The sequence below is a fragment of the Ursus maritimus genome, unplaced genomic scaffold (genome assembly GCF_017311325.1).
Source record: "Ursus maritimus isolate PB19 unplaced genomic scaffold, ASM1731132v1 scaffold_34, whole genome shotgun sequence".
Taxonomy (NCBI): domain Eukaryota; kingdom Metazoa; phylum Chordata; class Mammalia; order Carnivora; family Ursidae; genus Ursus; species Ursus maritimus.
In genome coordinates, this window is record NW_024426008.1 from 28,031,863 (window position 1) to 28,042,288 (window position 10,426).

Consider the following 10,426-nt stretch of genomic DNA (forward strand, 5'->3'; position numbering starts at 1 on the left):
GTTAGGCCTAGCTGTGGTACCAGGGGGAGCTGCCGAGAAGGAGCCCAAGCAGGGGGCTTCCCCGGAGGACCCAGGACCCAGGATGAGTAAGAGCTAACTGGGAGGGATGGGGTGTACCGTCCAAAGGCCAGAGGCCCACAGAAGCTGTGCCCTCCCTTTCCCCTTCTGGAAGCCTCGGCTCTCCCCTCTCCCCCTGGGATGAGGGCCTGACTAGCACATTGACCCTGCGGGCTTTGGGGCGGGTGCTGCGGGGCAGGCAGGGGCAGGGGCGGTAGTCGGAGGGAAGGCCGAGTGAAGGCCCCCAGAGCCGGCCGCTGTGTTGCAATTACCCGTAAGCCTGGTGTTTACATGGGGGTTTTACAGAGAACTCAAAGCATATCTTCCTGTTGCTTTGGCAGCGAAGGCATATCAAGTGAGTGTTCAAAAGGGCTGAACCGCGCTTGCAAAAATAAAAACCAAATGGCTGAGTAATTTCCAGCAGAGAAGGACTCACTCTTGCAATCGCACGGTCTATTTAGCATGCTTTCATAAAACCTTTTAACGAATCAGCCCTGAACCCGCACGCCAGGCCCACCCCACCTGTCAGACTTGCGTTTCCAAACATAGGTATGGCTGCCCAGGAGATTGGATGCAGGTTTCCGTCCTTGTGGGGAGTGCAAGTGCCCGGTGCCCTCAGGACAGGCCTGTGCAGGGCAGCCACGATGCTGTGCTAGCTGGGGTGGGGGTCCCCCCTGGAGGAAAGCTGGCGGGGGGCCAGGGCAGGAGGAGGGACACCAAGGGACCCACGGGAGGCTCACTCGGCCTGAGGAAACAGGGAGAGCTTCCCTCAGGAAGAAGCACCTGAGCCACAGACTGGAAGAAAAAGCTGGAGTGGACAGACCAGGAATGAGGGAAGGCCTTGGCGGGGAGAGGGCCCTGAGAGAGCACCGGACACGGGCCTGCGGCTGGTCCCTGCATCGTGCGTAGTGGCCCAAAGGAGATAAGAGGAAACGTGCTCGTGTGGAAAGTTTCATTCTGGAGAGCCGGGCAGGACGTTGGCCTCCAAGGACGGGAGACATGGCAGGTGTTTTCAGCCCAACTACCGCGTGCATGGAGCTCACGCCACTGACCCACCACAGCAAGGACCTAGTACTCCCACCATCCTGAAAAGAGCCTGCATCTCGGCCCCAGGCGCCTGCGGGAGACAGGCACCCAAAGGCGGCCACAGTCTGTGAACGTGGGGTTGCGAGGATCCGGACTCCACTCCTCGCTGCTGGGCTGGGCGTGCCAGCGTTCGCACATCCACTCACCTGTCATGCGGGGTGTTTCCAGGTGGAGCAAGTCACACCCGCAGCTGCTGTGGCCGTTTCTCTGGGCAGGTGTCTGAGAACCAGGAAGCCGTGCTGGGTCCTGTGGTGAAGACGGGCTCGCCTTCATGAGAAACTACCAGAACGTGCCCCGCCGTGGGGCGCACTTCGTGCTACCTGCAGGACAGGAGTCCCAGCGGCTCCACATTCTCTCCAGCCCAGGGTGAGTATCCTGTTACGGTTGTGACTCGCGCTTCTCGGAGCTCTACCCCACGGGCTGCTGGGCCGTGGGAATGCCTTCTTTTGAGAAAGGTTTTCCAGATCTTTTGCCCCTTTTGCTGCTTTTGTCTCATTGAGTTTAAGACTTCTTTCTCTGTTTCAGATATAGAAGTCCTATTAGACTTTTTCCCTCTGAACTTTGGCTTGCCTTTCCTTTTTAACTTTTTACTTTGAAATGATTGTAAATTCAAAGCAGGTTGCAAGAAAAACAAACGTACGAGGAGGTGGTGCTATCCACCCTTCACCCAGCCTCCCCCGACGCCCGCACGTGGCCTGACGGGCGCGCCTTCCGGAAGTAGCGGGCCTCCCACCACAGTGACCCACAGAGCTGGTTAGCTCCCCACGGCTACACGTGTGCGTGTGCACCCCGCTCTGTGCCATCTCATCCCCGGCCGCTGAGTGCCACTGCCCCAGGATGTAGACACGCTGTGTCTTCCCCTGAAGGCTCCATCCTGGTGCCCGACCACGGCCACTCCACCTCTAGCCACGACGCTCTCTCACATTGCTTAATGAATGTGATACAGAAGGGCTCGTGTGGGATGTATCCCTTTGAAACAGGCTTTTTCCCTCGGCGTCGGCCCCGGGAGATCGCCCCCAGCCCTGCATGCGTCAGCGCTCCGTTCTCCTGCAGAGCAGCCTTCCAAGGCCTGGACGCATCACCGCCTCCACGTCCACGTGTGGAAGGTCATTGGGCTGTTTCCAGATTCTAGCTATGACAAATAAAGTTGATACGAACATTCCTGTCCAAATTTCTGTGTGAACATAAATTTCCATTTTCTGGGATAAATGCCCGAAAGTGTAATTGCCGGGTCTTCTAGTAATTCCACTAATAGGTTTAACAGGAACTGCCCACGTATTTTGCAGAGTGGCTGCACCGTTCTGCACTCGCCCTGGGAACGTGGGAGGGCCCCCAGTTTCCCGGCCTCCTCGCCGCTGGGGGTGTTGTCACCAGACTTTGTCCCAGCTGTCCTGAGCAGCATGTAAGATCACGTTCCCTGGCAGCAGCTGGCAACCTCGAGCCTCTGCTCACAAGGCTCATTTGCCCTCTGTGTCCCATCTTGGGTCGATTTCTGCTCAAGCGTGTGCCCGTCTCCTAACGGCATGGTTTGTGTTCAGTCTGCGGAGCTGAGACGTCTTTCTACACTGTAGATACTGGTCTTTTGTCATATATGCGGCTTGCAGGCATTTGCTCCCGGTCTGGAGACACCTGTGCATCCCGGTGATAGAGGGTCTTTCACGGAGGAGCCAAAGTGTCTATTTTTGATCAATTTTCCTTCTATGGATCATTCTTTTGATATGAAGCCGACAAACGTTTTGACTAGGTGCCAAAGATTTCCTTTTTTTTTTTGAAGTTTCCTAGTTCACATTTTACGTTTAAATCTATGAAAGGCGTGTGTCTTTCCATGTGAATTTGAGAATGCGCTTGTTTATGTCTCCCAGGAATGGTCTTGAGGCTTTGCACCAAACCTACAGACAGGTTTGGGGAGGACTGACTTCTGTACCATGCTGGGTCTCCAATCCGCGAGCGCAACGCGGCCTTCTCCATTCATGGAAGTCGTCTTTGGTTTCCTTCGTCCCCATTTTATCATCGTCAGCATATCGGATCCTGTGTACAGTCATCACACTTAGACCGAAGTATTTTATTCCCTTTGGAGTGAGTATAAATGGTATTGTGTTTTTCATTTCCATTTTCAAATCTTCATCTTTACTGTAAAGACACACAGTTGACTTTTGTATTTTGACCTTTATTCTCCAACCTTGAACTCACCTAATACTCTGAAGGGCTTGTTTGCTTTCTGTACGCTTTTGATTTTCGACATAGACAATCACCTCATCTGCAAATAGGGACAGTTTATTTCTTCCACTCCAGTTGTAGAGACAGTTGAGGGAGAGCTCCCTCTATTCCTAGTTTGCCAAAGTGTTGTGTTTTTTTTTTTTTCATGAATGTGTGTTAAATTTTGTCAAATGCTTTTCTTGCCTGAATTGATATCATCATATGATTTTTCTTCTTTAACCAGTTGATGTGGATTGTACTGACTGATTTTAAAATACAGAACCAGCCGTGCATTCCTGGAATAATCCCACTATGAGTGTATGATTTTTGTTTCACACTGCTGGATTTGATTTGGTCGTATTTTGTGGAAGGTTTTTGCTTCTGAAATCATGAGAGATGTTAGTATTTAGTTGTCTTCTGGTACACTTTCTGTTTCAGTGCCAGGGAGCTCCTGGCCTGGTAAACTGTGCTGGGAAGTGTTCCCGCCTCTTGTCTTGTCTGAAAGAGATTGTGCACAAATGGTGACTATTCTTCATTAAATGTTTGCTAGAATTTTCCAGGGAAATCATTTTGGCCTGAAGACTTCTTTTTCAGGAGCTTTTAAACTACTCACTCAATTTCCTCAACAGTTATAAGGACTAGTCAGCTTGTCTCGTTCACCTTGGTTGGACATCGGTCATTTGCCGTGTTGGAGGAATTGGTCCATTTCTTTGAAGTTGTCAGGTTCGTGATCAGAAGTTTCATACGGTATTTCTCTGTTATGTTTCAATGGCTGTAGGACTTCCGGTGATGCCCTGCTTCATTCTTCTGTCTGAGATTTGAGTCTGCTCTCTGTGTGGCTTCGTCAGTCTTGCTTGAAGATCATCAACTTTAATGATTTTTTTCATGAATTTTCTGTATTCTTTTCCTCTTTGCAGTCTCATAGATTCCTACTCTTATTCTTTCCTTTCTCCAGATTGCCTTGGATATATTTTGTTCTTTTTCCCATTTCTGGAGGTATGAACATAGATTATTTCTCTGAAGACTCTCCTCATTCCTACCATAAGCATTTCATGTTACAGATTTCCCTGTCTGCATGGCCTTCACTGTATCCTGCAAATTTTGGCACGCCATGTTTTTATTTTTCACCTAGCTCTATTCATTTTTGTATTTTGTTTGAGACTTCCTTTTTGTTGCATGGATTGCTTAGAAATGTATTGAGTACTTCCCAAGTGTTCGGATGTGTTCCTTTTGTCTTCACCTTACTGATTCCTAAGGTGAATCAATTATGGTCAGAGAACACTCTCTATGTGATTCCATTCCTTCAGACGTGTTGAGATTTGTGTTGTGGTCTGTCTTCGTAAATTCCCATGGCTGTGTGAAAAGGATGTGTATTCCACCATGTTGGGTGACAGCTCTGTGTCTTGCTGAGGATTTGACGTCCTGGTAACCGTGGCTTTGTCTGTTTCTCCTTCAGCTCTTCCGGGTTTCGCTCCATGTACTTGGGAGATGTGTTGCTTAGCACAGAAATATTTAGGATGGCTGTATTTTCTTGGTGCTTTGGTATTTCTCTCATTATGTAAGGTCTCTCTTTGTCCCTGGTAATTTTTGCTGCTCTGCGTTCTACTTTATGTGGCATTAATGCAGCCAGTTGTCTTTTTTGTGAATTTATGCTTGGAATGCAGATCTCTTTTCCCATCCTTTTATTTTCAACCTGTCTGTGTCATTATGTTTGAAGTGAGTTTCTGAATGGCAGCCAGTAACTGGAATAGTTTTTATCCATTCTGCCAATCTGTGTTTTTTAATTGAGGTGTTGAGATCATTTTCATGTAAAGCAATTATTGCTATATTAGGACTTAAGTTTGCTGCGTACTATTATTTTCCATTTGTTCCTTTGGTGTCTGTTCCTCTGCTTTTTTTTTTCTTGCCTTTCTGTAGGTTACCTGAACATTTTGAGGGGCTCCACTGTGACGTTTTATGGTAATTTTGAGTCTGTGTGACTTTGTTAATGGTTGCTCTGGGTACTACCACATACTGACGTTAGCCATCACAGCCTAGCGATGGAGATATTACCACTTTGAGTGATGTGCAGAAACCTTATTTCCATTCAGATTTCCTCTCCTCTCCCAAATTTTAAAATGCAATTTTCCTAATAATTTCCTGTACACGCATGGAAAACCACATCCAAGGGTGCACGATGAATGAAACCCTTGCAGTGAAGTGATTACTTCTTGTTTACTTGTATTGTTACCTGTTCCATCATTCCTCCTTCCTTTCTGAAGGTCTGGGCCTCCTGTTGGAGAGCTTCCTTGCAGATGCGCCAGCAACAAACCGTCGCAGTCTCCGGCCCTCAGAGATTTTTGAAAGCCTTCTTCCCCTGAAGGAAATTTTCACTGCAACTAGGATGTGAGGTGGACGGTCCTTCTCTCCAGCTCTTGAAAATTGTGCTGCTTCCTCCTGAGCTCCGCAGTGTCAGTCAGGGACTCTGCTGTCACCTGAGGTGGCACTCCCCTGCAGGCAACACACCATCTCTCTCTGACTTCTAAAAAGACCTTTTCTTTGTCTTTACTTTCACAAGTTTAGTTCCACTGTATCCTGGTTGGTGTGGATTTCTTTGGGTTCATCTTGCTTGGCATTTGCTCAACATCTTGAATCTGCAGGTTTATGTCTTTCATGTGGCTTGTGTTTGCGTGTTCTTATCAGAAACCTATACGTAGCAAAATATTTTTATTTTGATGATGTTCATTTTGTCAGTTTTTAGTGTTATGTTTTGTTCCTTTTGTGTCCAGTCTAAGAACTCCTTGCCTACACAAGTGTGTAAAGACCTTCTCCTATGCTTTCTTCTAGAAGATCTGTAGTTTTAGCTTCTAAGTTAAGTCTCTGACCCCCTTGGCCTTAATTTTTGTGTATGAATGAGATAAGGCCCAGGGTTCAGATGTCTAGTTTTCCAGTAACATTTCTTGAAAACACTCTCCTTTCCATGTTGCACTGCCGTGGCAACTTCATGGAACAACGGCTGACCATATACATGTGGATTCACTTCCAGACATTCCATCTAGTTCCATTTTTCTGTATATGCTACATCATTTTGTTTACTTAACTTAAAAATAAGGCTTTATAACTTTATGTCAAGTTTTGAAATCGACCAGTGTTAAGTCTAATTTTGTTTGTTCTTTCAAGTCTTTGATTTCTCTCAGCAGTTTCCGTGGTTTTCAGTATATAGGTCTTGCAAATATTCTTCTTCAATTTATTACCAAGTATTTTGTGTCTTTACACTACTGTGGCAAGTACTGCCTTATAAGTTCACTCCCTAGTAGTTCCTGGTAGCACATAGGAAAATACAGTTCATTTCTAAACACTGATCTTGTACCTTGTGACTTCTGCCAATCTGTCTACTCATCCCTTTTTCCTCTTTCTCGCCTTCATTGGTCATTATATATAAAACTAATTTATGCTATGGGTCTTCACTCAAATCAGTTCCAGTAGCTCTTTTGTAGATTCCTGAGGGATTATTATGTACACGACCTATGAATGTTGTCTAGTCTGTAGGCCTTTTATTTCTCTCTCTTGCCTTATGGCACTGGCTAAGTACACTCCTGAATGGAAGTGATAAGAGTGTTTCATTCTGTTTGGTGGGGGTGGGGGGGGATACTCTGTCTTCTCCCTATAAATTAGATGTCCTTTATCAGGTCATCCATTGAAGACTTTACCTTCTATTTCCAGTTTCCTGAAAATTGATTGTCCTCAATGGGTACTCAATTTTATCAAGGGGACTGCTTTTTCCTTTTCTTTTAGTTTATTGAGATGATCATTTTCTTCTGTATTCTTTTAATATGGTGAATTACATTGATTGATTTGAGAATATTAAACCAACTTCACCCTCCTGAGATAAACTCCACTTAAACACAATGATTTTCTTATACATATTGCTGGATTTGATTGCTGATACTTTATGGAGAATCTTATGTTTGTATTCATGAAGGATATAGAATTTATAGTTTTCATTGTAATTTCTTTGTAATGACTCTAGTTTTGACATCAGGGTAATACTGGCCCCATAAAATAAGATAAGAAGCATTGCCTCATCCTGTATGTTTTGAAAGAGTTTATAAATCTTTATAAAATGTCTCTAGAATTCACCAGTAAAGCCACTGGGNGCCTGGGATTTTTTTGTAGGGAAAGGCTTTTTAATTATGAATTCAGATTTTTTATGCTCAGAGGGCTAATCAGATTTCCTGTCGCAGCTCTGGTTATTTATATACTTCAAGGAACTTGTCTATGTTATCTGTAGAACTTACTTCATAACGTTGATCATAATATTCTTTTATTCTTTCAGTGTCTGTAGGGTCTGTAGTAATGACCACTTTTCCATCTGTGATTTTAGGATTTGGTATCTTCTCCATGCTTTTTTTAGACTGTCTAGCTAGAGGTTTCTCAATGGTATTGATCTTTTCAAAGAACCAATATCTGGTTTCATTAATGTTCTCTGTTGTTTGTCTACTTTCTGCTTCATTGATTTTTCCATTTTTATGTAAATTGAATTAATTAGCATATAATATATATTGGTTTCAGAGGTGGAGGTCAGTGATGCATCAGTCTTATATAACACCCAGTGCTCATTACATCACATGCCCTCCCTCACGTCCTTCACCCAGTTACCCCATCCCCCCACCCACCTCCCCTCCAGCAACCCTCAGTTTGTTTCCTATGATTAAGAGTCTCTTATGGTTTGTCTCTCTCTCTGGTTTTGTCTTGTTTTATGTTTTCCTCTCTTCCCGTATGATCCTCTGTTTTCTTTCTTAAATTCCATATATGAGTGAGATCATATGATAATTGCTTTCTTGACTGACTTATTTCACTCAGCATAATACCTTCCAGTTCTATCCAACTTCATTGGTTTTTTTTATGTGAATATTTAAATTAAGCTTAAAGCAGTCAAATGAAGTAAGCAAGTAAATTAAGAATTTAGAACTTGGAACGCCTGGGTGGCTCAGTTGGTTAAGTATCTGATGAGTGATTTTGGCTCAGGTCATGATCTTGGGGTCATGGGATCAAGTCCCACATCAGGCTCTGTGCTCAGCAGGGAGCCTGCTTAAGAGTCTCTCCCTCTGCCCCTCCCCAAGTCTCTCTCTCTCAAATAAATTAAAAAAACTTAAAAAAAAGAATTCAGAACTCAGTCACACTAGCCACATTTCAAGTGCTCAATTGCATTATATAAACATTCCTATCTTTGCAAATAAATCCACTGGACGGCTCTGTTCTGGGCAGGAGGAGGGGAGGTCTATTCCTCAATTGGTCTCATCTCTCTTAGCAAGGCATTTCTGAAAGCTTCGTGGGCAGGCCAAGTGGCCCTCTAATCTGTCCTGTTCTCCTGATGAACATAGCCTTAGCCCCAGCTCAGGCCTTATGGCCACCTCCCTTCATCCTAGTCCCTCTGCCTCCTCCCAGCCCTAACTGTCTGTTCCCCACCTCTACTTCCAGAAGGAGCTTCCAATGCAGACATCTGCCCCTGCATCAATCTGCTCAAATGGCAATGGCCCCATTGCCTGGAATCCCAAAGGACTTCCCTGTGGGGCATGATCTGTCAGCCCCACAAGCCTGCGCCATGGTTTAGACAGGCCACTGAGTCACTGGTGTCACTTCTCAGTTACCTACTAGTCTGTAGGGGGATGGAGAAAAGGAACAACGCTACCAGCCCCAGAGGTGCTTGCTCACTTCCTTGGGCCTGGTCCATGTCCTAAGCCCGAGAGCTCAGACCCCCCCCCCCAGAGCCACACAGGGAAACAGGTTTTTGCCCTTTGAGACCGGCCGAGTTTGGGGTGTGAGACAGAGCATCCAGGAGGGCATGAGCTCCCCATCAGTGAGGGCACTGATCTAGAATGGGCTCGGGGACTAAGACAACAGGACCTGGAGTCTTGTGCTTTTCCATCTGGGCTTCCTGGGGCCCTGGGCCTGCCTGGACAGATCAGCCCAACCCATTACAGAAGGAGTGGCTGGCACCTCTCCCTGCCGACCTAGCCATGTCCCTGACAGCCGGCCCTTCAGCCCTCCAGCCATGAATCACAGCGGCCTCACAGGAGGAAGCAGCGATAACCTCAGGCCCCAGAAGGGCCACCCCCATGCTCTGTCCTAATCCACCCTGCAGGGCAGGGCTCAACACAGCCCCCTCCACTCCTGCCCCCGGCCTGCCTGAACAGCCCAGCCCCGCCCCACACACCACGCATCCCTCTGGCAGGAGCCCACTTCCTCACAACCCCCCCCCACATTCCTATCCCTCCCTCCTCCCTGGTTTTTCAGCCCACCTGGCTCTCCCACAGCCTGGCAGCCACTGGTGCCCCTGCCTACCCTGAGCCCCAGGACCCAGCAGAGGGTGGAGCTGGACACTGTCCTCAGGAGGGACATGGGCTGGGGCCTGGACATTGCAGGGCCACTTTGATCACCCAGTAGATGCCTTGAGAGGATGGAGAGATGAGGGAAACCCCATAGGCAGTTAGTGGGGAGCCACAGAAGGTGACTGAGCTGGACAGTGACCAGAGGAGACAGTGTATGAGGCTGAGTGTGGAGATCAGAAGGAAGGAAATCAGAGAGACAGAGACAGCATAGGGCCAGCTGGGGGGAGGGTCGGGGGGGGGAAGCTGAGGGCCGCTGGTAGGGGGCGTCCGGGGAGGCAGGGCTGGTGGGTGGGGTCCCGGGGAGACAGGGCTTGTATGTGGGTCCTAGAGATACAGGGCTGGTGTGGGGAGGACGGTCCCAGGGGGGCTGAGGGCTGCTGGTGGGGGGATCCCAGGGAGGGCTGAGGAGGGTCGATGTGAGGGGTCCTAAGGACAGCTGAGGGAGCCGGCAGGTGCTGTGATCTGATAGATACAGAACCGACTCAGTCCAGGGGTGCGGGGAGAAGGACAGGTGAGAAGGATCCCCAGGATCCAAAGGACAAAGGAGCAGGGGCTTGGAGCAGCTGCATGGACATGGCCACCCTGGAGAAGGGTCCATTTCACAGGGAGGAAGTCAAGGCCCACAGAACCAGGATCCTCCCTCTCCTTCCTACAAGCAGGCACATCCGCTGTTTGGGAAATGCAGCTTGCGGGGGGCCAGGAGGGATTGCAATCTT